General features: G+C 35.2%; 1 protein-coding gene across 1 annotated transcript in view; it reads left to right on the forward strand.

Annotated features, from left to right (window-relative positions):
* Positions 1 to 26,474, forward strand: part of TENM2 (teneurin transmembrane protein 2) — a 3,493,894-nt gene that overhangs the window by 286,064 nt on the left and 3,181,356 nt on the right. Inside the window, exon 3 of the mRNA XM_054691588.1 lies at positions 24,684 to 24,727. The gene's annotated coding sequence lies outside the window, so the exon portion shown is untranslated. The remainder of the gene's footprint in view (positions 1 to 24,683; positions 24,728 to 26,474) is intronic.

Genomic DNA, 26,474 nt, shown 5'->3' on the forward strand with positions numbered 1-26,474 from the left:
GAGTCTTTATTTTTCTCCAATGGTGCCCGGAGCCCTTCGCTCACCTCCGTGGGTGAATCCTGCACGGTTCTCCACAGTTCCAGTTCACAGGGTGCAGTGGCTGAAATAGTTCCTTTGCACTCACAGTCCCACTTGATGCGTGGTTTGTTCTTGTTGGTTGTTTCAGTTTTGTTTTGTTTTTTTCCTCTTTTCTGTTGGTCGGAGAGTGCCGACTTTGTGGGGGAGGGTAGCAGGGTTCTGAGCTTTCCTACCTTCTAGTCCTCTTTTATGGCAACTTTCTTCTTCAGGCAGTTTGCCAGAGTCACCAGTTTGTCTTCCGTGTTCCAGTTCTCTCAGAGACCTGCTGCTTTTCCTCTCTATTAACTTTTTTTATAGGAGGTCTTACAGCATTTCCTCACCGCCATGTTGATGACGTCTTTCACTTTATGGTGGTTTTGATTTGCATTTCCCTGATGATAAGTATGATAGCATTTTTTTCTACATGAGTGAATATAAAAGAAAAAAAATCTCAAAGGAATATGAGAGTATGGCTGTGGCAAGCTGAATAATATAACCCATTCCCCATCCCACTGAAAGATCTTGGGAAAGGTATCCCTAGTAAGATGGGATCTCTGTGGATCTGGGTTATCTCTGTGACCTCAAGAAAATAAAAAAGTTTAGGAGAGCTCCTAAAAGGGAGGCAATAAAGTAAAAGACAAAGAAACTAATTTGACCAAGGAGCCAGATGTTGGAATGACAAACTTTGAAGATGATGGAAGGGGCCATAAGCCAAGAAATGCAGGTGACCTTGGATGCTGAGAGTGGCAATTCCTAGATTATCCTAAAGATAGAAGGATCAGAAGGAACACAGCCATCCTGCTAAAAGCACACAGCACTATCAACTCTTTGATTTTTAACTTCTGACCTCTAGAATGGTGAGAAAATAAATTTATATTGCATTAGGCTACTATTTTCTAAAGTCATAACCATCAATTATTTTAATCTGAAATTCAACCTAAAAATTAAATACCCAAAAGAATAACTATTGATTGAGCATGCAGGGTTCAGTGAAGATCAAAGATTTCCAGTTTTCAACTACTGTTAAACTGTAGTTTCCAGGGAAATATTTTGCTTACCATTTATTTTACTATACTCACACACACAAACACACACAGACACACAAAACACCAAGTGTTCATAATTATATAAGACATACATCAATGGTGTGAACAATAATTCTAACTAATGATAGTACTTTACTTTAGCAAAACAGAAAAGAGGAAGGACAATGCACCAATTCTTTCTTCATTGATTTCCAAATTTTCAGAGTTCCTAATCAGTTGTGATAAAATGTTAGTTCAACTTTCACGATTAACCCATGGCATGTGAATTTCCTTGATTTTCAATATGAGATTTTCTTTGACATTTTATAATCAGCATAAATGGAAGAACTTTATCAGAGGAAATATATTTAAATTTCCATCTCTCTAAAATTCTGATAAAGTTATTTTTAATGATATGCATATAACACCATGCCTGAAATCTAGAATAAACACATAATTCAAAGTATTACTTAATCAATAAAATTGCCTAGAAAACTAATTTATTTACAGATTACAACTACATGTCTGACATTCTCTTCATATTAAGCATGAAATAAAAAATCCTATGCATGTGCCATAATTAAGAAGGAAAAAGTGGTATGATAAATTGGCAGTTCTTAACAATTTGTTATGATCATCTTCTGAATCTCTAGCACAGTCCTAGCAGTTAAGGTGTGTTATATATTGCTAATATTTAATCCACTTCTCTAATCATTTTAGACATTATACTAATTCAGATGATGCTTAAGTATAATATAGATTGGATCAAAAATTTAAATCACAAAATTTAGTCACAATCAGAATTAAATGTTTTTCTTAGTTCAAGTTAAAAATTCATAGGAGAATTTTAAATCTCTGGCTAAGATGGAGTAAAGGGGACCAGATTTATGCTACTATCTGAAACACTAAAAAAAGAAAGAAAACCACAAGATAAAATATATGAACCAATGGTTTTTAAGTCACTGTTTATCAGGCAATGAGGACTGATTACTGAGTGATGAAGGATAAATCCTCACATGAGAAAGAAATAATTGTAAGAAAGAGAACCCCAGAGACCTGAGTGTTTAGTACAGTGACCCTTGAAGAATGTGAGTTTGGAAAGCCTGCATCTGTGTATAAACAGACTATTTTTTTTTTGTAAAGAAACAAAGCATAAATGTATGGTATTAATAAATATAATACAGTGCTATAAATTTATTTTCTCTTATGATTTTCTTTTCTCTAGCTTATATTATTATAAAATACAGTACATAATACATATATAAAATATGTGTTAATTTAATATTTACATTATATGTAAGACTGCCAGTCAGCCTATTAATGCTTAAGATTTTGGGAAGTCAACAGGTATACTTTGGTTTTCAACTGTGCGTGGGTTGGGTGCCCCCAGTGCCCTCATTGTTTAAGGGTCTATTGTGCAGAAGAACATGTGTTTGTAAGGGGACTATCAAAGCAAGGGAAGAACCATTTGAAAGGATTAGAGTTAAGAATAACTGGAACACACACACAGGATTTGGAACATTGTTTTCACCAGCCAGAGTAGAAAAATTCATAATTTGCAAGTCAATGGATAGAGGTAGCAGAAGAGTCTTGCCTCAGTACTGGGAATAACTATCCCTAGGCTAAACACTGCTGTGGTCTTACCTACTGTGTCTTAAAGTAGGTCCCAAAGGTAAGAAACTGTTTCCCAATAACTATGTCCCAGTCAAAACTCAAGGATATATAAAGGAATTCCAAAATATATTGACACAAACAAATTTATAATGGATGGTGTCAAGTCACAGATAACTGGCATACAAGAAGAAGATATATCCCATAATGAAGAGAAAAATCAATAAAGTTAAATTGACCTAGAAGTGACTCGTGACATAATTAGCAGACAAAGACATTATAACAATGATTACAATTGTATTCCATATGTTTAAACATTAGCTAGAGATGGGGAAGATATAAAAACACCCACACTGAATTTCTGAGGATGAAAACAAAAGCATCTGAGTTAAGAAAACCTCAGGGTGGACTTAATGGCAGATTTGACATTGTAGAAAAAATATTAGTAAACTTGAACACAGCAATAGAGGTAATCCATAATAAATCAGATTTTTTTTTTATATTTTAAAACATGAAAAGAGCACCATAAACTATGAGACAATATCAAGTGTACTACCCAAACAGAAGAAACATGAAAACAAAGAAACAAAAAAACACATCAAAACTATACTACAACATGGCATAATCCAAATGATCAAAATTAGCAGTGAAAAGAAAAATCTTACAAGATGGCAGTAGCAGAGCAAGACGTATTAAACACAGGGTAACAAAGAAGTGGATGACAACAATAACTTTACTGAAAGAAAAGGAAATTTAAACCTGAAATACTATACTAAAGCAAAAATATGAAAATAAATTTAAGTACAGATTTACTCATGTTTACAAAAACCCATGTCTACGAAAACTGATGTCTACATCCCTAACACATGCACAAGAAAATAATACAAGGTGGAAAGAAATAATTTGAAGATATATTTGCTAAAAGAAAATAATACAAGGTGAAAATAGGGATATTAAAGGCATGATACATATTTCAGGTAAAGAACTTGAACACCTTAGGAGAGAACAGTCACCCGAGTTGAGTGTTGCAGAGTATGTTCCAAAGTCAGTAAACCAGCTCTTGCTGTTTTAGAAGGTGTTTAATAGTTTTTTTCTGAATTATCATGCAGCTTATCCTGTGTCCTATTTCAGTTTAAGTATGATTTACCTGTCAATGACTCAACTTTTCATTTTCTTTTCCCTACTGTAAACCCTTAACTACTTATTTATTTGCTTCTCTGTTGCTCTCATGTTAGGACCTTTCCTCCTTACTTTTATACAACTTTCAGTTTGGCCGTTGACTTTGCCTCAGATAGAGTGAATGTGTTCTACTTGACCTTGTTATTGCTGCACTTGCACCACATATATTTCATAGTAAGATGTAGTTGTAGCTGATATTCTGATCTTTGGAAGTGAAACTTCTGGGTAGAGAATTCAGCAGATGAAATAGCTAATAAAGTATGTGTGGGGGCTCCCTGGTGGTGCAAGGGGTTAAGATGCAACCTATGAAGCAATCTGCAGTCACTAAAGCACGAGTTCGCTCTCTGGCCAGGGAGATACCCACATGGTGCAGAAGACCTCTCCTGTCTTGCCCGCTGCTCCCCTCAGCAGTGTATTTCAGTCAGTCTGCCTGTTCTGTTCCCCACTCTGTCTCTGGTGAATCACCACCACCTCCACACCTCTGGCCTGTACCCCAGTTCTTGTATGCAGAAATAAATAAATCTTTAAAAAAATAAAGTATGTATGAATGTGACCCTGTTAAGCTATTCTTTTGCCTCTCAGACATATCTGACTTCTTGAATATTTATTATACTTTAATGAAAATCTAGGATCACTCATAGGGCTAATGATGGACGTGTGACTTTAGGTTATCTGTCATACCATGAATAGACCCAGGACATGTGAATAATTCCTTGCTATGAGGCCAGGTAGAGTTATTGATTCTTCTACAATTCCCAATCAGAACATCATGCTAGATCAACTTGAATACCTTTTTAGTGAGCTATAGTGAGTTTTTAATTTGGAGAGTCAATTTGAACTCTGAACCACATCACCCAATGACTGGGATAATGGTAATGCAAATTAAGTGGCCACAGATTTTCTGGCATCAACATTTGATAGAATAAACTTAAATTTTATGAAGTAAAACATAGCTTTGATGCTCCCAACAGATGTGATGTTGTAGCACCAAGGAATATGGCTCCTGGACTCATGTACTTAGGTAACATGACTGAGTATTTTGCTTTGTCTCATATTTCAATAAAAGTGTTGATGATTTGTGTCCTAGCTCTTGCTCTAAATAGCCTTTTTCCATGTTTCAGTTCCAGGAAAGTTAGAAAGTATATCTTATCCCAGTTCAGCAAACAACATAACAAGATGCCCAAAGTATGTTTCTATTACATCCAGGAAGACCAGTTCTTATGCCTTTCAAATAAGTGGTGTATAACTTAGGGGTGGACCCAGAACTATGAATGGATAAATTTGATTTCAGGAACCCCTGTGTCTTGTGCACCCACTCCCCAGGGTTACTCTTGGTGAATCTGTTTGATCTAATTTGGAGGCATTATTTTCTATATTTTGTGTTCCTTTTACAATTTTTACTTTTTCTCTTGAATTTTTTCTTTATATTTTGTTCAGACCAGGATGTAAACAGGAACAAAGTCTGTATGTTGCAAACAATTGATTGATAGGTCTCTCTCCCTCTCCCTCCTTCTTAATTAAGGGGCTTTTAGTATATTTACAGAGTTGTGCAATCATTATCACAATGAATCTTATAATATTTTCATCATTTTAAATAGAAACACATTAGCAGTCACTCCCCATTTGCTTCCAATTATACTGGCTCCAGTCAACCAGGAACATACTCTCTGTCTCTTATACATTTTCCTAATGCTAGAAATTTCTTATAAATGGAACCATACAGTATGTGACCTTCTGTGATTGGTTGCTTTCATTTAGCATGATATTTTCAAAATTAATATGTGTTGCAATAATTATAGTAATTTGATCTTATTATGGCCGAATAATACTCTTTTTTATGGTTATACAGTGTTTTGGTTTTCAGTTTATCAGTTGATGGACATTTGGGCTGTTTCTGGCTTTTGGCTATTGTAAATGGTGCTGCTATAGATATTCATGAATACATTTTAATGTATACTTATGTTCTCATTTTTCTTAGGCATATACTAAGCAGTAAAATAGCTGAACTATATGGTGACTCCAGTTTAGTCTTTTGAGGACCTAACAGTTTGTTTTTTAAAGTGGTGGCACAATGTTGTATTCCTATTTATATATAAGGTTTACAATTTTGATATCATTCCCTGACTTTTTTCATTAGAACCATCTAGTGAGTGCAAAGTGGTATCTCATTGTGGTTTTGATTTGCTTTTCATTTTCCTGATTCAGTAATGATATTGAACATTTCTTCATGTACATATTATCATTAATGTATCTTTTTGATTTGTCTACTTATATATTTTGCTCATTTATTAATTGGGCAGTTTCTCTTTTCAAGTTATAAGTGTCCTTTATTTATTGTGGCTACAAAGTCCTTATCAAATATATAATTTGTAAGTTTATTCCATTATGCGGCTTATTGTTTAAATTTTGTCCTTTGAAGTATAAAACTTTAATTTTTTTTATTTGTTTATGCATAGAAGAACTGGGGTGTAGGCCAGAGGTGTGTGTGTGGGGTGAGAGAATTTACCAGAGACAGAGTGGGGAGTGGATCTACTAAAATAAAAGGATAAGGGGAGCATCAGGTGAGACAGGAGAGATCTGCTGTGCCTTATGTATTTAGTTCCCTGGCCAGGGATGGAGTGATGTTAACACTGAGATTTAACCCTAGGCCACCAGGGAGGCCCCACAACCTTTAATTTTGATAACAGACTTTTCATCTATATTTTTCTTATTACCTTTGCTTTTCTGTATCAGATCTAAGGAGACTGCTTAACACAGTGTCACAAAGATTTAATCCTATATTTTCTTCTAGTAGTTTTATAGTTTTTATTCTAGGTTGATGAGCTATTTCAAATGTATTTTTGCGTGTGGTGACACTTTTGCTGGCACAAAGCATCTGATCTCACAATTAAATTAATTTTAGAAATAACTTTTAGTGTAACCAGTGAAATATTAAATGCTGGAATAACCCTGTGGAAACACAGATATCTGTAGTTTGTTTGACCATCCCAGAAATGGATGACCTTTCCCTGTTTCCCTTTACAGTTAACAATATGGATTTCTCTTGGTTTCTGTACAAAATTCCTACCAGTATCTTTTTTAATTAGTTTAATAAAATGGACATTTTCTTAGGAACTCTGCTTTCTCCTATTATCCACTCATAATAACTACAGAAATGCTTAAATGTACTCTATAGACTATGCTTTACGGATGCTACATTCCTCTATGGTACATGGAATGCAGGATATCAACACAGGCAACACAAATTTCACAGCCTGGTCACCACTAGTAACACAAATTCTTACATCAAAAAACCAGTTGTCAAGTTTTTTTTCAACTTAAGCATTTCCCCTCAATTCTTGCCATGCTATAAAAGATAAGACCATTGACTTTAATTCATTGAATGACCATAGATGGCAGGAAAAGTAAGAGTAGTAATTTAAAACTCTGTAGTAACAGTTACTTGGAGATTAGATTCTCCATCTTCTTTTTGGAAATTACAATGTTCTGTATAATTAATCATAACAGATTTATACTATGCCATTAGACAAAGATTTATCAATATCAACCCTAGAGAAATAGATGCAATTAAACGAAGAGTCTGAACTATAGCCAACATGATTACTACACACATGAGATCTCATGATAAGTGAAGCACATAAATTTTATAGTGGTTTCCCAGTACTTATGAAATAGCCTTATAAAAAAATAAAGTAATATGGTCCCAAACAACATGTAAATGATGTGGTCATTACCTATTAAAATATCAACTTTATGTTGATATCTATTATGTAGCTGGAGGTGTGGAGGTGTATAGGAAAAATGTGCAATGAAATCATATCAAAAGAAAAACATTTCAATAAATAGGTGAATTCCTACTTTATATATAAGATTTTCCAGTGACTTGAGAAATGAGGAGACAAATTATAGGGAAATAAAATAAACCCCACAATTTCCTTGTAAAATTAAATCAGCACTTGAGAGATGAAAGTGTTGGTTTTATAACATTTAAATGTTCAGTTTAAAAGTAAGAACAAGGGCCTCCCCTGTGGCGCAGTGGTTGAGTGCTGGGTTGCGAAGCTGCCCACAGCCTCTGCAGTGCTGGTTTGATCCCTGGCCATCGGATGAGGGTCCCACATGGCGCACAGACCTCTCCTGCCGCCCGCTGCTTCCCTCAGCAGTGTACTTCATCAGTCTGCCTGCTCTGCTGTCCCCTCTGGCTGTGGTGGATTCTCTCACCCTCCTGTGTTTCTGACTGTACCCAGTGCTTGTATAAATAAATAAATAAATATTTAAAAAATAAATAAATAAAAGTAAGAACAAGCAAGAAAATAAAAAAAATATAATTGTTATTCCAGTGGATGATATGATTGCAAATTCATAAAATTACTTATTTAATGAAAGTCATTTGAAGATAAAAATTCAAGCCACTAAATTCTTAATGAATAGAAATAAAATGGGAAAAAAACTTAATAAGCTTTAACTGAACTTTAATTTTTCAAAAGCAATGTTATAACAAAAGAAAATCTAAAGTCTTAACTTACTCTGCACATAAACTTTGGTACAAATATAAAACAGTGATATAAATATATCCCGCAATTTGATCATATTTAAAGCATATAATGGTCAAGATGTTGTACCTTAGTTGTTGAAACAGCACTTATTAATGTTTATATTATAAAAAATAATCATCTATAAAATATATTTATCTTTAAGTATCATATAATAAGTGTAACAAAAAGTATATTACATATAATGTTATATATGTATACATGAAAGTATACATATAGTTATATATAATATATCTTCAATTTTTATCTTGAGCAACAATCATTAGACTTGGGCCTCCTCAGTGGCTCAGTGGGTTGAATGCAGCACTGTGAAGCTGTCTGCAGCTTCTGCAGTGTTGGTTTGATCCCGGCCGGAGGCAAGAATCCCACATAGCGCAGCAGACCTCTCCTGTCTCGCCCGTTGCTCCCCTCAGCAGTGTCTTCAGTCTGTCTGCCTGTTCTGTTCCAGCTCTGTCTCTGGTGAATTCTCTTACCCTCTAGCCCCTCTGGCCTGTACCCCAGTGCTTGTAAAAATAAATAAATCTTAAAAAAAAAGAAAAAGAATCATTAGACTTTCTATAGACAACAATTTAGCACTATTTTCTTTTATAATTGTATAGTGACATGTCTCTATAAATAGTATTAGATGTTTAAAAATTAACACTGTTATATCAGATGTAATGACTACTATTCCAAAAAAATAATATCTTTAAATTCATGGCAAGAAACATTGGAATGTTTCTCTTATTATAGATATAGTGCTTTCGGGCCTCCCGGTGGCGCAGTGGGTTGAGTGCAGCACTGTGAGGCTGTCCACAGTCTCTACCAAGTGGGTTCTTCAATTCCTGGCCGGCCAGGGAGATTCCCACATGGCACGGCAGACCTTTCCTGTCCGCCCGCTGCTCCCCTCAGCAGTGTTTATGGTCCGTCTGCCTGTTCTGCTTCTCGTTCTGTTTCTAGTGAATTTTCTCACCTTCCCACACCTCTGGCCTGTACTCCAGTTCTTGTGTAAATTAAATCTTTAAAAAAATAGATATAGTGCTTTCTCATAAAACTACTACTCCCTTCAAAATGTAGATTTGTAATAGGAATTTGCTTTAGAACAAACACCCTACTTTATATATAAGATATTATATTATATATAATAATGTATATATTCTTATACGTAAAAACAGGGGTGGCAGGAAAGCTCACTAGCACTCACTGTACCTTTTACATGACTATGAAGCAGTTTTTGCCAGTGTGAGGTCCTGTGGTGGTAATATCATCTGGAAGCTTGTTAAAAGTAAATTCTTAGATGCCACCACAGACATAGTGTGTTAGAAACACTAACACTGGGGGTATCCCAGAATCTGTGGGACCCCAGAATCTGTGGCTTAACTAGCCCTCCAGATCATTCTGATGTTGGCCCAGGTTTGAGAATTATTGCTTTTAGGTAATGTGGAGAGAAGAACAAATCTGAACTGAGCTGTACATCCTGATTCGAAATCATAAACTTCAGTGTCATCACCTAGGCTGGGAATCTTTTTCTGGGATTTCTTAAGACTATGAGGTGGATAAGAGCTTTCTCTTGTTTTTTATTTATAACATGGGGGAAATTCTATATCTATAGGAGTTATTTCATATATAAAATAACATGTAAAAGAATTGTTACAGTGTCACTCAATAGTAGGCCATTCATTACTAATGGTTGCTATTATTAAACCAATAACATTGAAACATAGTGACCTGAGATAAGCTGCCTGGGGGTCTTGAGTAACGATCTTTGCTCAGTTCCTGGTATGCAACTTAGTTCCTGGTATGAATCTTGCTTCATGTTAGACCATGTACCACCATGAGGCAGAAAGGACTGCGGTGTCCCGTGACTACTGACCCTTTACTCACTCCTTGGTATGCAACTATACAACTCACCTTTTGGTATGTAGCTACGTCATATCTGACCATGTACAGCTGCCAGCAAACCCACTTGGAACCCTGTAGAAACTGAAAGTGTATATAAGCCCCTGACTTCCTACAAATGGCTTCAGCTTTTGGATGTGAATCTGCTGAGTCAACACTCAGAATTTGCTGAGTCAGCAATTAAACCTGCTTCTTATTAACCCTGGTGTTTAAGTTTCCTTTGTGTGATATAACAACATTAAGTAAGGATATGAACAGATTCTGTGATGAGGAATACTAAGAAAAATTTTCCTGAATTTTAAATCAAGTTCTCTACTTCTAGTTCTCATTCACATACCCATGTTCATGAACATGTTCAAACATTAGCCATGGAAATAACACTTAGTACCCCACAATGGAAGATGGCAGGTTTCCAAACAGGGAGAGCAAGAGGGGCATGAGTGATTGATATTTTTAATATATTAATCCCCCCATGTTAGCCCATCTTGGAAAGCTTAGCACAAACGCTTCCTAGATGAATTAAAAAAAAAAAAACCTTTGAAGCCATTAAAATGTTAACAATGTTCATAATATAACCTTATGCCAAAAGAACTAATATGTGTTAAGGAAATAAATTTAGAGGGAAAAAAGCACAACTATTGACATTGCTGTATTAATCATTTAATTAATTAAACATACAATTGATTGAATGCACATTTATTTCTAAAGTACCTTTGAGTGCTCTGTTGAATGTTTTTGGATTTCAGATTTTTTGGCTAATTTATAAACAAAAGAAAAAAACAGTTAGTGTGTGTAGCTTGGTGTCTCAGTTAAGAAGACCAAACAGGGCCTCCCAGGTGGCTCAGCGGTTGAGCGCTGGGTTGCGAAGCTGCCCACAGCCTCTGCAGCGCCGGTTCTATCCCCGGCTGCTGGGTGAGGACCCCACATGGCGCGCAGACCTCTCCTGCCACCCGCTGCTCCCCTCAGCAGTGTACTTTGGTCCTTCTGTCTGTTCTGTTCCCCGCTCTGGCTCTGGTGGATTCTCTCACCCTCCCTCACTACTGACTGTACCCAGTGCTTGTATGTATAAATAAATAAATAAATAAATCTAAAAAAAAAAAAAAAAAAAGACCAAACAAAGAAACTCACCAAAACCCAAAAAAGGGTGGGGGTGGATGGATGGGAGGAGTGTTTACATATTTTAAGCATCTAGTGAAAAGCTGACTCCTGGGCAACTATAAACAAGAGATACACTAGTATGGGGGCTGGGAGAAGGAGGGAGTAGGATCAAAAACAAGGGGGTGGGGGAATTGTATGGGGACTATAACCAAGATGAAAATGCATACATTGTGCAAAAATAAAAAAGTGATGTAAAATATATAAAATTTAAAAAATAATTAAAAAAGCTGACTCCTGCAGTTTAATTAATTTATTGCTCATTTATTTCTAAGGATGAATATTTTTGTTTTCAGGACCTCAGAACACCAAAGATGCATTTTAAATGGTTTTCCTTGCCCTAGTGTCCCCTGTTTATTTAAGATTGGTAGGCAGTCCCTTCAGTAATCTATTTTTTTTTTTTTTTTTTTTGACTTTGCTGAAACACATCCCTTTTTTCCTCTTGAATTTCTTTAAGTCACACTGCGGGCTGTTAAAGTCTCTCTGTAACTCCCTGGACAGAGCATTCTAAGGTGGAGCAGGAGTTTTCCAAAGGAGCTGTCATGTTCTGTTGACTCAATGATCCGTTAATGACACCTGAATGCTCACAGCAGAGCCAGCCTCAGCTTGCTGCTGTGCATGGCTGGCCCACTGAGGGTGCAGGTGCATTGTAAGCACCCAAATCAGCCATTAAGGTCACTTTTATTAGTGACTTCTGCTTACAAAACAGGGCTCTGGGGGAGCATGATTCAGTCTAGGCAAAACCCTGACAGCTCAGAAGAGTCACACTGTTAAGGACCAGCCACATCTTGTTATAATAAAGCAAGCAAGAAAAGTAGCATTGTTCTGTTTTCACTTTCCCAGAGTTATATGTCCTATTACTAGAAAATTTAAGAACAGTGATTTCTCACCTTGCACCTTCATTTCCCTCCCCCCGTGGTAACTAGTTTTAATGTAAATCAGCACTCCTTTTCTTAGTGAACTGAGATTAATTCCTTTGGAAATGTCACATTAGGTTTGCTGAAAAAAAAAATCACAGAACAACCATAACACTAAAAATCCTAATAGGTGGGCCATGCAAACATTGGCAATGAAAGATAACCATATATAAGCTCAATTTATGGAGCACCTCTATACAAGCCCAACCTGTGTGAAGCATTTTCCTTATCCTTTTGCTCTTGACAACCTTAGAAGATGTAAAACAGCACCTTCTATTCTTTGACACTGGCAGATTGCTCCTTAAGCTTATATCATCAACTTGTGTGTTTCATTTTAGTTGATGGGTACTGATGCCACACATTCAACCATTTTAATTCTTCCTGATTTTAGTTGCCTCATTGTTTTTGGAGCATACTTGAAATCAGTATGATGATTCAAGCCAGTATTTATTTTTCCACTTTCCCCATATTATTTATCACTTACTAAAATAATATTAATCCTTCAACATTAATAGATAATAGAAAATAATACATTATGCTTGAGTAAAACAATTCATTACAAAGGGAATTGTAAAATGACAATACCATGTTGGGGAAAATTTTTTGAATAAATAGACATCACAGAGCAACTCATTTTTTTTTTTTTGCAGTTGGAGAAAACCACAGTATTTAAAGAATGTGTAATGCATGCTTCTGCATTTTTTGTCTAATATAAATATGTAATTGAATGGCATTTGACCTTTATTATTGACAAAATTCATTGGGACTTATTTATTAGTATTTTCATTCATAGAAAAACTCTTTGGTGAGTTAGATAAAATATTTTCCCCCCTGCTTATATTGTATAATGTATCACTATAGATGAATTTGGTTCCCAAATTTCACCACTTTCACTAATGGCTCATTGATTGAAGTATAGTTCAGCCGTCCTATCTACCATTCTCAACAGCAAGGGATAGGGTGGAAACTTTTTATAATTTCCAACTTGTGCAATGCTTCTAGATGAGATAATTTGAAGTAAAACTTTTATTTTATCACTTACATGCTCAGAAATCTTCCCTGGTTCCTTTATGCAATAAAAATAGCACAGAAACTCAGTAGGCTATAATTTAGAACCCTCCATGATCTAGTCATGATACAACTCTGAATCTCCTTTCAAATTCTGCTCATTACGCCCTTATCACCAAAACTGTATCATGGCAGAAATATCCTTGACCTATTTCTACTTACTCTTCTCTACTTAACAACCTTGATTCCACCGTGGTCTCTATTTGCCTCTCTAAAATATATGCCTGATAGTCATCACTTATTTCTAACACATAGCTAATAGGCTTGTACTTCGATCTCATCAACCAGTTGAGCAATATGATCAGCAAGAATGTTGTACACAAAACTGGGGATACCAGAACTACCAGCACCCAGAACATCTCCTAGTGTTCCCTTTCAGCCACTGCCCCCTCACTCTGCAAGGATAGCCACTTCCTTTTCTAGCACAAAGTAGGGCCTCCCTGGTAGTGCAGGGGGTTAAGCATAGCACTGTGAAGCTATCCACAGTCTCTGCAGCACAAGTTTGATCCCTGCCCAGCCAGGGAGCTATCCACATGGCACAACAGACCTCTGCTGACTCACCCACTGCTCCCCTCAGCAGTGTATTTCAGTACATCTGCCTGTTCTGTTCCCAACTTTGTCTCTGGTGAATCCTTTCACCCCCTGCACTTCTGGCTTGTACCCCAGTTCTTGTATGCATAAGTAAATAAATCTTAAAAAAAAAATAGCCAATTAATTGCATAATAACCACCTGATATTGTTGAGAATCACTACAAATTGAGTTGAAAATAACTTTTTTCCTATAAAAAGTAAGTTATATACTTTTGAAATAACTGATAAATTCTTGTTTCTAAAAATACTGCTGTCATATCAGATGTGACAAGATTGCTGTAAAATATTGGTTGAAGATCATACAAAGCTAGAAAATTCTGCATTCACATTTCTAGTTATATATCTTTAGGTTTCATTTATGACATTTTAAAGAAATTAAGAGTATAATTCTAAGGGCACACATTTTGTGTGTGGCTCATGAGGGGAAGATGATATTTACTAAAAGACAATGTTCAGTAGTGGGATAATGCTGATAATATTTTTGGGAAAGAAATTATAGGTTATGTAGATGTCATATGTATAGTGACAGAAACAAGTAAATATGATGCAGAGGAGATTTATCAAATTCAAAATTAAAAAAAAATCAAGCAAAGTTGTTTCTTTTATTATTAACATTTTCAAATATTTATGATTTATATGGTCATTTTTATTACAGTATAATTGACAGTCATACATGTGCAATATCATAAGCTTGATGAATTTTCATAAACTATGCAATTTTGTGCAATTACAGAACTACTAGCACCCAGAACATCCTTTTGTGTTCCCCTTCAGCCACTGCCCCCTTGCTCTGCAAGAGTACCCACTTTCTTTACCAGCATAAATTAGATTTGCCTATTTTTTAATATGTATAAGCTACTTATACATATTTTCTTGTCACCTTATGATTATGAATTGTTTGCTTCATCTAACTCTAGAACATCCAATCTCATCGCTGCAAAGTATACTTGGTTTGTTTCCTGAGCAAAAACTGAGTGATTTTAGTGAAAACAAAAAAAACAAAAACAGAAACAAACTTTTCTTTGCTCTTTCTTGTAGATACCGGGTTTTCATTTTAGCTCTCAGTTCTCTCTCCCTTGGAGTGCTTTTTATTCTCTTTTTTCACACTTTATCAAAGTGTAATTGCTATAAATTTCTATGCATGATCCTCCTATAAATATCAAAAAAATATGTGCCAGAGTTTTAGTTAACTATTAGTGAGGTAGCCAATAAAATGATGAAGCTATTCCAAAGAGCATCGATGGAACCAAATAAATATAGAAAAGAAAAATATTGGAATGTGATTGCTAGGTGAAACTGGTAACTGTCCTACAGGATAAAAACCTGCAATTGAACATGCAGCTTCAGAGGGTAGTTCCTAAAAATATTTAATAGGATATTGAACAAAGTTCCACCCTCCTAGAAAATTAAATAATAAATAATTGTTGAGTAGATCTGTTGGATAGTTTCCCAGGATAACACTGATGGGACACACAAATGCCATTTTGCCTTTTTTTCCTTTCTATCCGCAAGGTCAATTTACTTCTCACCTCTACTCTGAAGACTTTATGATCACCCAGCTGGAAGTTACCTCTCTGTCCAAGGCGCATTGGTAGTTCATGCAATATGCTCAATGTGATCTTGGTGAATGAATAATTGTATTCTGCTACTCTAGGGGCATATCACTCCTTGAACAGAAATGGGTAATTAAGAACATAATTAAATTTTAAATTACAGCTAGAGAAATTGTACTGTGGAAGAGAGATAAATTAGAGTACATCATGGTGCAGTTAGCAGGTTTGTGTTCTTAAAATGAGTAAATATGCTGTGGGAAATAATTGATTTATAAAAAGTACTCAGCTTTTTTCAATTGTTATTTTTTTCTGTTTCATCCTTTTTCCCTTTCTTTTGACTGCAATGTTGAAACATTCCTTTGTAATCATCAATTCATTCTACTTACGTCAAACAAAACTATAGGAACTACCTCAAATTCGATCTGAGTAATTTTACTCCCCTATTTAGAAACTGGAAAGGTTGTCTAATCACAGCTTTTGTGGTCATCAGTTACCTCTGGCTCTGTGACCCTCCTCACCATTTTTCTTACTGATTTCTCTCATGTAACTATATGCAATGGGTTTCATTTTCCTCTCATTATTTTTTTTTTTAAGATTTATATTATTTATTTATACAAGCACTGGATACAGTCAGAAGCGTGGGAGGGTGAGAGAATTCACCAGAGCCAGAGCGGGTTGCAGATCAGACAGACTGACGAAGTACACTGCTGAGAGGAGCAGTGGGCGTGGCAGGAGAGGTCCCTGTGCCATGTGGGACCCTCACGGGTGGTCAGGTATCGAAGTGGTGCTGCAGAGGCTGTAGACAGCCTCGCAGCCCAGCACTCAACCTCTGCGCCACCAGGGAGGCCCTTCTTTTTATTATTTACAAAAACATTCTGTTTTGAAAAACCTTGTTCAGCACTATTCTTTTCTCTCTAGCATTTCTAGAAGAAATCCTTAAAATGTATCAGTAAAGAGTTTAATCAGATTTTGTTTTTCTTGCTTTCTCAATGGCTCCTAAATAACTGAGAAAATTTTGTTTTTTTGAGATAGTTTTCAATTGTATTATATGTACTATTGCTCAGACTATATTATTTATTTGTATCTCTAACCGGAGGTGCTCATACAGGGTAAGAGATGGTATCACACATTATAAAATTGAATATCTCTTGGAACTCTCACCTACATGATGAGATGTAATTAATAGATGTCGCAAGAAACCTTTCTATGAAAACAGAGAAAGAAGTTTGGTGATAGTCTAGATTTGTACCCTTTGGCTGTGTACGACTATTTGAATTAAAATGTAAATATAAATTAAAAGGAAATACATTTAAAAATTTGGTCCATCTATAACACTAGCTGCATTTGAAATATTCATAGCCCCCAATGGCTGTTCTACTGTGCAGCACAAATACAGGACATTTCCACATTGTAGAAAGTTCTGTTGGGCAGTATTAAGCCCAAATATTTGGTGGCTGTTCAAAACAAATATGCAAACTTGTGACCTCAGTTACATTTTATTTATATATATTTTAGGTAAAGTGCTTCTTGCTTTTTACAGAATTTTATTTACCGGCATTTACTAAAGACTGGTACTGTGAAAAGGGCTCATAAGTGAGTTGAAAGAAATGGAGCCCAGTGAAATCGTAAGTGTGCAGATGAAACTGAACTCTTCTGGGAGCAGAAATGCCAAATTGAAAAACTATGCCTGGAGGCTCTATGAGGGGGAGGACATGCATCAGATGAGCTTTTCTCTGAGCAAAAATAATATGATAAAGTCAGATGGAAATGAATCCGTCTTTATAGGGTAATGGATTCTGTTTTTCTGGTTAACAATTGATAGGATAATGTCACTTTCATTATGTAGTCTCTAAATGAACAAAAAATTATTGTGGATTGAAATACTAAAGTAGATATAAATGATGAAGGAAATATTTCATGTGTACAATATTTAATGCTATGTGTCTGTGAAATAATTTCAGAGGTACTATGTTAACTTGTTTTAATGGGCTTATTGTAGTTTTTGAAGTACAAGTGGAGGAACAGGCACTCCTTGAAGAGGGATCAACATAAGCAAAACACAGCAACATAAAAGAGTGGCATGCTTTGTTTGAGATACAAATTGCTCTTTCTAGTGGAAGGAAAAGTGCTTGATGTCATGATTTAAATTTATAGATGAGTGCCAAGCCTCATTGTAAAAGTTCAAAATAATATGCTTATCTAAAACGTGAAGAGGGATAACCATTACCAGAAATTGTTTTATCAGCAGAATAATCTGAGTATTTTAGGAAGATAACAGCAGAATAATCTGAGTATTTTAGGAAGATAACTCTAGCAGTTATGTAGATCTGAAGTTTTTGGAAGTGGTTTTGCTTCCTTGGGGATAATTGGCAATGTCTGGAGACAGTTTTGGTTGTGTCAGGAGGTTGGGAGGTGGCTAATGGTGTCGAGTGGGGAGAGTGTAGGGATACTGCTCAGTATCTTAAACTGTACAGGGAAGCTCCCACAACAAAGAAATATCCACTTCAAATGTTGATATTGCCAAAGTTGAGAAGGCCTGTGGTAGATGATGATTTAGAAATGTACTTCAAACAATAAAATCATTTAGGATATTGCAGAAACTGTACATTTAAATAAGGACTAGAGGAATAAAAGTTGCTGTAATATGTTTAATTATTAAGTTTTGAAAGTAGTATATTAACAGGATAATTGACAGAGTTCTAAATAAACCTACAAAGAACATGTTGCTTATTACAAGTGTTTTATATGACTTAGAGAATGATTTATTCAAAATGTATGTAAACAGAAAACAAAATTCAGGAAGAATGCATGCTGTATTGCAAATGAAATTAAGGGGAAATCACTATATTGACTCATTGGGATTAATTATGCAGAAAGGGGAAGGGGATCTCTCAATATTCTAGGAATAATATAGAATACTTTAAAGTGCAAAAGGAGTTCAGCAGAATTCTTTCTGATTACAGCAAATTTCATGAAAATTAGAGAAATGGTGTACCAAAATTTCTTGCCAAAACAAAATACCTTTTATGGGCAAAGGCAGTAGACATAGTTTCAAATTATATAAGGCTCAGAGTATGTGTGTATGTGTGTGTGTGTATTCCATCCAATATATTCTTATTAAAGTGGTTACTTAAACAAAGTAAATATACAATTTTAAGAACTTAATATACACAGGGTTTGTAGCTCTTTTTCTGTATGGTAAATTGAGGAATTTAATCACTTTTTTTTGGCTTGAAAATGTAAATTCAGTATAAAGCTTTACTCTGTTATTTTTAACTTATGTTTATCTTTGATTTTTTTCTTCTTAATCTCCAATGATCAGTACAACCTACAGTTATATTAGATCTCCTTTTTTTGTTTGATGATGTAAGTTGATAATGGTTCCTATGCTGTTGATGCACTTGCTAAAATAGCTAAGCAGTTGACTAGTTGGGTCATTGCCTGGTATAATTGCCTTGTGAAGTTTATTGTGTTGTTTCTAGATTTGTGTCCCTGTGAATGAGGTGCTCCATAAAAATATATGGTAGTAGCTGTAATTGCACTTAGGCAATATGCCTCTGTATGTTTAAAAAAGATCCTATTAAATAGTCTGAGTCCTGGATTTTATTTAATAATGAAAGATGAATAAAGCAAATTATCTCCCTTCAATATTACTTCATTTAAAGACTCCTTTTCTGGTTCTGGAAGTAGAGTTGTTTTTTTTTTTTTTTTTTTCCCTTATGAAGGACTCCAGAGTCTTCATGAAAACATTGATAATGGGTGAAAGTCTTTAAATATGACCTAGGAGAGATAGTGGGGCATTTACAATATATGAGAAAATGTCACTGGTATCTGTTTTAAACCAGAATTATTTTCCATTGATTTGGAATGCTTTGTATGATTTTGATGGGAATTTTTAACACATGTTCTGGAATTTGAAGTTATTTCACAACAGTAATTAATGGTTAAAGTCACTTTGAAATAGCACATAAGAATTCCATGGATTCACTTGGAAAACAAGTAAAGCTATATCTCTATGCATTTAAGTCAGGTAAGATTTTTCAGAGTTAAGTTAGAAAAAAAATGGTTATATGTTCTGGAGAAACTTTATTAATACTTGTTTGTTTCAATGACTAAAATAATTATTTAGAATACTTTCAATTTCTCCAAGTAAAATTACCTCAACTGTGCACTGTGACAAAGTCATGAGTTTATCTAGGTCTGAGGTAGATCAAGAACTTATAAAAGATCTTTGTTCTGAATTACACAGAAAAGGGTACATATTTTAAAGTTCATCTCAATGAATGTTGCCAATTGAATAGCCCTATGTCACTACTAATCAGAAAAAGAAATACACCATTCCCAATGCCCTGGCAGCACTCTCCATTATGTTACTGTAACTTCTTATAGATAGAAAACATCTTAAATTTTATATAAAAGGTATAATGCAATTTGTCTACTTTTGTGTTTGACTTTATAGCTCAACATTTATTTATTCAATTCATTTCTGTTGTTGCGTGTAGTTGTAGACAGTCATTATCATTGCTGTATAGTATCTTATTATGAGACACACCTTGATTTATCCTTCTACTATTGAGGGTGATTTGAGTAATATCCAACTTTAGCTATTGCAAAAAGTATGTTATGTACTATTCTATTAAATGTTTTTTGGTAAGCATCTGTGCACATTTATGATGAATACGTGCTTAGGAAAGGAATTTTCAGTTCATAGAGATTGTGTATGTTCATCTTCAGAAGGAACTTTCTAAAAGGTTCCCAAAGAGATTGTTTCAAATTACACTCCCATGAGCTGTGTTTCAGAATTCTGGCTGTCTCCATCTTCTTCAACACTTGGTTATTATGTCTTCCTTTTTTTTTAGCCACTTGGGTGATTATTTATTTATTTATTTAAAGATTTATTTCTGCGTACAAGAGCTAGGGTACAGGCCACGGGTGTGGGTGGTGAGAGGATTCACCAGAGACAGAGTGGAGAGCAGAACAGGCAGATCTACTGAAATACACTGCTGAGGGGAGCAGTGGGCAAGACAGGAGAGGTCTGCTGCGCCATGTGGGTAGCTCCCTGGCAGAGGATCCAACTTGTGCTGCAGAGGCTGTGGATAGCTTCATAGTGCTGTGCTTAACCCCTCGCGCCACTAGGGAGGCCCTTGGGTGATTACTTAGTAGTATTTCATAGTAATTATAATTTGTATTTCCCTCACAGTTTTTTATATATTCACTAGCCACTTGCTTATCCTTAAAAAGAGGTTTTCAATGCAGAGAAACATTTGCAAAAGTGATAGCTGGGCAGTAAATGGGAAGAGTGGGTGTTACCTCAAAAGAGGGAGCTTCATCTGTCCGGAGGGCACTCATAGCTAAGTTGTAGCATTGCCTGTCTTGTACCTGAAAACCTTGGAAGACTATACGCCTTAGTAGTTGCCTTTCTGCTAGTTTGGGAAATAAAAGTAAAATGATTTTTGTCTTAATTCTATTAGATTCCTACTGGCACCTCTCATTTATATAACCAATCATGAAAGCAAATGAGAAACTCTACAAGTGTCATTTTTGGGTTTTCTGCATATCACCCATCTCCACAGTGAAGAGAAAAGCTTGAAAGGCCAGGAAACAAGCTAATGCCATCTGACTGTATCTAGTCAAGTGCCCTTTACCTTTGCCATCTAAGTCTCAAGGTAAAAAGAGGCTCATAAGGGCCATAGATATGGAAATCGCAATACAAATGTATATCAACATTTTCAGGTTAATCAAGAGTTTTCATGTGTGTAAGTCATTAAAAAAGTGCTCTAGAGAAACTGAAGTAAAAAAATTGCTCTACCAATTATTGTGACTAGTTTGTGAATGAAGAAAAATAGACAAGGAATATCAGTGAATGACACAGAAAGTTAGGAGACTGGATGTGATAACACACTAAGTCTTAAATGGTTTGTCTGAGAGCAGGTGGGAGGAAAAACAGCTGAAGTCATTGAGGCTGAACTTTATCTCAAATAATATGTGAAGAGGTGAAAGGAAGAATGAAATTTCGTCCTCAGTATAAGTAGAATAGACAACACAGGACTGAAGTCATGATATCTTTCCAGAATATTAAGATTCTCTCTTTCATTGACCGAAAGTATGTTTTGGAAGAATATATTAGAATCAACAAACTAACATTTTTTTTTCCTAAAAATAGAGGCATGTTTATTTATTTATTTGTTTGTTTGTTTGTTTTGTTTATACATGCACTGGGTACAGTCAGAAGCACGGGAGGGTGAGAGAATTCACCAGAGCCAGAGCGGGGAGCAGAACAGGCAGAAGGACCGAAGTACACTGCTGAGGGGAGCAGCAGACGGCAGGAGAGGTCTGCGCGCCATGTGGGACTCTCCTCTGGTGGCCGGGGAGCAGCCGGGGATCAAACCGGCGCTGCAGAGGCTGAGGGCAGCTTCGTAACCCAGCGCTCAATCTCTGCGCCATCGGGGAGGCCCCCAACAAACTAACGTTTTATAACATGGTTGCTCTCAAGTTGGGAATCTGGAAACCATATTCCACTTGTAATAAGGGAACAAATACTATCTCTGAGAAACCCAAAAAGAATGCCTATGAAGGTAATATAAAAGAAAGTGTAAAACTTTTCTTAGATTAAAAAGGAAGTGCTCCAACGAGTGTAGTAAATTTGAGGCACTCAGTTATAAGTTAAATGAGAAAGGAATGTTTTTAAATAATGTTGATTGGATAATGAAATATAGTGCCTCACTGTAAATAAAATCACTCCAGCTCTGAACTATTACAGAACTTCAAGACAAAATATATGAGAAAGGAAGGCTCTTGCAATCAGAATAAAGATGAAGATGGTATCAAAATCCCTTTAATTTAAAACAGTTATTTGGGAAAGGTAAGGTGGCATTTATCAAGAAACCAGAAAGCCAGTCAGTTTATACTTTAGTAACTGGTATAATTAGATTTTCTTACATGCCTACTCTGTGCCAGATACTATCCAGGGAATTGGTGATTGTTCTCTAAAATAAATGAGAAGGAACTCAAATCTTGTAAGATGCTGTCTGGAAAAAAAAAAAAAATGAGTCTCGGGTGAAATAATGTTGAGAAATCCCCCCCTAATTCATAGAATGTCAGTCACTTTTATGGTTCTGTGATGTCCTTCAGTTAATAAATTTGTTTAACCCTAGAATAATCCAGCATTTTCCAACTTTATCTCAAAACTAACCTATTTAAAGTATCCTGTCAACATTCTGTAACTTGTTTCATGGGACTGATTTTTTGGGATAATTTTAATTGCAATCACAACTATTGCTTATGAGAGTCTATGGTCTAGTAACGGAAATAGGCGCAAAGCAATATGAAAACCAGTGCTGTAAAGGGTGGGCGCTTATGCTAGGGCAACGCAGAGAATCCCAATGCACTTCCAGTGGAGGTGGGGCAGAACAAAAAAGGATGCCCAGGGAAAGAAATAACTAGGGTCTATGGGATACTGAGGAATTACTGGGACAGATCGAAAAGGAGTGGAGTGCTTGACATCTAGAAAACTCCAGATGTGAGGGGCTACTAGTAAGTGATATGATACATTTATGAGTAACATGGCATGTTCTTAAAACGATGCTTAATAAGAGTCTTGATATTTCTGGAATACTAGAACATATTTGTTTGCATCTCAGATTTTCTTGACGGGTCACTACAGAGGTTATTGAAGCACAGAATTAAACAGTTCCAATTCTGAGAAAGAATTGTAGGCAATCTTTAGTTAGAAACCTTTTCTAGAATGTTCTATTAGAAAGCCATCTGACCATTTTAAATGCTTTTAGTCACTGGGAGCACTGTCTCATAATGCATTTTCCCCCCCTATATTAATGTGAAATCAGCCTTTCTATATGTAACTTTCACCTGTCCCTAGTCTGCATTCTTGAGCTGCATAGAGAGAACTCTGGCCTTTATTACTTTGGGAGTATCAGAGTCATTATCTGTGGGTGATGGAATTTAAAATCAGATCTATTTAATGGAGTTTTCTGTCGCTCTGCGCATTCATTTTAATACAGACTTTCTACTACTTTTAACATGTGAAATATATCTGTATGTCTTAAAGTTTTCTTGAGACTACAATATAAATATTGAGTTTTATATAACCTTTTATTTGTCAAGGGAGTATATCGGGGATTTGGTTTCAGCATCTTTTTTGTAAAAATGTTAGCTCTTAGGAACATTTTCATAATTCAGCAGGGTCTGCAATGTTAATGGACCTAAGCAGCAGGATCCTTGGACCACATACTATAATTACTCCTCAGAGTGCTTGTAATTTCAATTCCAGAGCCTAATGCTGACTGTAATTCATTTGTTTTTCTTCTCTTATTGAAAGTGATTCACAGCAGCCTTCTGATTTTGGAAATCTATTGCTTTTGCTCAATTCTAAGTTGATAGTCCAAACTTAAATGAAAAGTATGGTAGTAGGAAAAAAAAAAAAACATGATAAAGAGTGGAAAAAATAATGGCACAGAAATGAACACTTTCTATGGGCAAAATATTTCTTTTAAAAATATTTAAAGCACTCAGACAAAGTGGGGTTTTCTTTCTTCTATTTTATTTAAGATTCCAGTATTCGGGGAAAATAAGTTCTTCTCTTGAAATGAAATAGTTGAAAATTACTCAATAACTTCAAATTCCAGTGTAAATATGGGGGTTGCATGAAATACAACTTGATACCTTGTGTGTGCACAACCTTAAAATTAACATGTGTAAAACTTTTTTTCTACTTTGGCTTTGTTTTAAACAGAATTAGAATTTTAGATGTGATACAGTTCAACTTAAACAAATTATACAATGTTGAATGTGAGAAAACATCCAGTAAAAGTCAAATGATTAGTATTAGAAGTGGAAAATCTTTGAAGATTTTCACCTGTATGGTTAGTGCAACTTGGTAATAGACCAAAAATCTTAACAATCAATATAAAAGTATCTTTACCTCAAATTGTGACAGTAAACATAGGACTAGCCTTATTTGAATAAGTATGGTTAAGTTCAAGAAAAAAGAGAAACCTAAATTGGAAAATGAATACTAGTTATCATATGATATAAAACTCATTGTGTCTAATTTTCATTGTTTATTCTTTTTTGCTGCACCAGGGAAATCAGCTTTTGGGGCCTGATCTTATGAAGATCTTCTTAAGGTAAAGAGATTTAATCAAAAGAATTTTATAAGTGATCATAATATATCTATCACATGACATGTTTTTAATTAGAATGTCCAGTGTATGAAGGGCCAAGAAATAGTAGATTGTTCCTACTCTACAGAAATGCTTTTCTCCCCACTAACCTGTTTAATTTTTCACAACTCTTATCACAACCCTTTATTTACTTATTTTTTTTCATTACCAATCTTTTCCACTGGAAGATATGTTCTAAGGAAACCAGAATGCTTGCTTATTGACAAATTTCTGGCCCACAGTAGATATTTGTGGATTGGATGCACAAATAATAAATAAAATGATCACCTTTTATGGATTGGCCACTGTGCTAAATAGCATCAGTTGACAGCATTTCTCTTTATCCTCATGGTAAACCTGAGAGGTAAGAATCAGCCTATTTTGTAGCTAAAGATGTGTCTCAGAGCAAGGAAAGTATTTTTCTATATGCCATTGCTATTAAGAAGGCACTGGAATTTGAGCTCTTGTTTGACAGTTTCAAATACCAAAACACTTTCCTTTTTTTGAAGCAGTTATCCTGAAATTCAAAATGATACTGAGGAAAAATGAACCTGAACCTCAAGCAATGACCAGAAACAACATTTACATACAAAATTTCCCCACTGAAAGCTCCCACTGATCCTGGACTATCTGAATATGATGATGAATAACTGATTCCATACTTCCAGCTATGTTGGGCTTTTGATACATCTCTTGCAGCAGGACTGAAATTTAGGAAATGAAATGGTCTTAATTATTTAGGTACTTATTAATGATTTTAAATCAACATTTGTCTTAAATATATGGTCAGAGACATTGGTCTGACAGGACAAAGTTAAAGAAACATGCACATTTCCATTCTAAAAAGTCAGTTACTTTCCAGGGTTTTATATTCTAATTAGAAATCACTTTTATCTTGATAATTGTCACATTTTTAATTAAACTTTTTTATTTTATGGTAACTATAGATTTGTATGCATTTATAAAAGCTAATGCAGAGAAAACCTACACAGCTTTTACGAGGTTCCCCCAAAATAACAACTTGCAAAATTATATGAGAAAATCAGAATAATATTATTAACAGTAAGCCACTTAAAATACAGAATATTTCTATTAGAAGAATTACTCCCGCTGACCTTTTACAGCCATTGCCACTGTCCTGTTCACACTCTGAATTCTAGTAACCACTAATCTGTTCTGCATTTCTAAATTATCACCATTTCAAGAATGCTATGTAAGGGGAATCATGCAATAGGTACCTTGAAAGTATAGGCTTATTTCTCTCAGCATATTTCCCTGAGGATCCATACGAGTTGTGTGTATCAACTGTTCATTTGTCCTTATTGTTGAATAGTATTGCTTGTGCGCTTGTGCCATAGTTAGTTTACCATGTGCCCACTAAGGACATCTTGGCTGTGTTTAGTCTTTGGTAATTGTGAATGAAATTGCTAAGAATAATTTTGTGCAGGTTTTTGTGTCAGTACAGGTTTTTCTTTCTCTGGGATAAGTCTTATATATTTTGAAGTCTAAGAAAACAAAAACATGATTTTAAAAGTTATAAATCACATGGAGCCCTTGTAGCATAAGGATTATAATCTAAGTCAGGACAAGAAGATTTAGAGCAAATTAATTCTGTTGTTTATCTAAAAAATACAGTTCCCTTATCATGTTCTTGTCCTTTGAGTTTTTACATTAACCTTCGGTTTACTTTGCTCCCATGTATTGAAGTGAG

This window comes from Talpa occidentalis, unplaced genomic scaffold (genome assembly GCF_014898055.3).
Source record: "Talpa occidentalis isolate TD23 unplaced genomic scaffold, MPIMG_talOcc4v2.1 talOcc4.9, whole genome shotgun sequence".
NCBI lineage: Eukaryota > Metazoa > Chordata > Mammalia > Eulipotyphla > Talpidae > Talpa > Talpa occidentalis.